The 546-nt window shown below is 37.7% G+C and overlaps 1 long non-coding RNA gene across 1 annotated transcript; it reads right to left on the bottom strand.

Annotated features, from left to right (window-relative positions):
- Window positions 1-2: 2 nt before the first annotated feature.
- LOC113473554 lies at window positions 3-546 on the bottom strand. The gene is made up of 2 exons (XR_003395494.1): window positions 489-546; window positions 3-90 (listed from the first exon to the last, which is right to left on the bottom strand). It is a non-coding gene; the product is annotated as an uncharacterized LOC113473554 (long non-coding RNA).

The raw sequence follows: 546 nt of genomic DNA, 5'->3' as shown, positions 1-546 counted from the left end.
ATCTCCTTCTTCCTCACTAGAATCATCACGCTTTACTTTCTGGGAGAGGGCGCGACTCTGAGCCAGCTGCTCGGCTAGAGCGATACGACTCTGAAAATATGCACCATGCGTCATTAGGAAAACTGCTTTTCAAGAGAATTTATTGTAACTCTAACTTGGATGGAATCGGCCAACGGGTTCAATTTCATCCCTCGACAAACTATCCTAAATAGATAAGGTTCATTCTAGGAACGCCTGGCTTTCTTTTCACTTGTCCTCTTTCTTTCTCCCATTTCATGAAGATACATAAGACCTTAGTAGTTACAGTTCCCTCTATAAAACCTAAAAAAAAGTTCCCTTTGTGTTTAACAGTTTTGCTAAAATTTGTTAAACCGTTACTTAAAGTATTGTGATCAAAGAAAATAAATTCTTAAAAAAGGTCCCCCTAAGAAATCACCAAAATAGAATATTTTTATGGACTCACATAGGTATAATTATTATAAACTCACCTCTTTATCATACTTGGCACGGACTTGCAGATTCTTAGCCCACTGTCCTGTACTCTTA

The sequence above is a fragment of the Diaphorina citri genome, unplaced genomic scaffold (genome assembly GCF_000475195.1).
Source record: "Diaphorina citri unplaced genomic scaffold, Diaci psyllid genome assembly version 1.1 scaffold41976, whole genome shotgun sequence".
Lineage (NCBI taxonomy): Eukaryota > Metazoa > Arthropoda > Insecta > Hemiptera > Psyllidae > Diaphorina > Diaphorina citri.
Note: the sequence above shows the minus strand (reverse complement) of the source record. Positions and strands in the feature narration are given on the sequence as shown.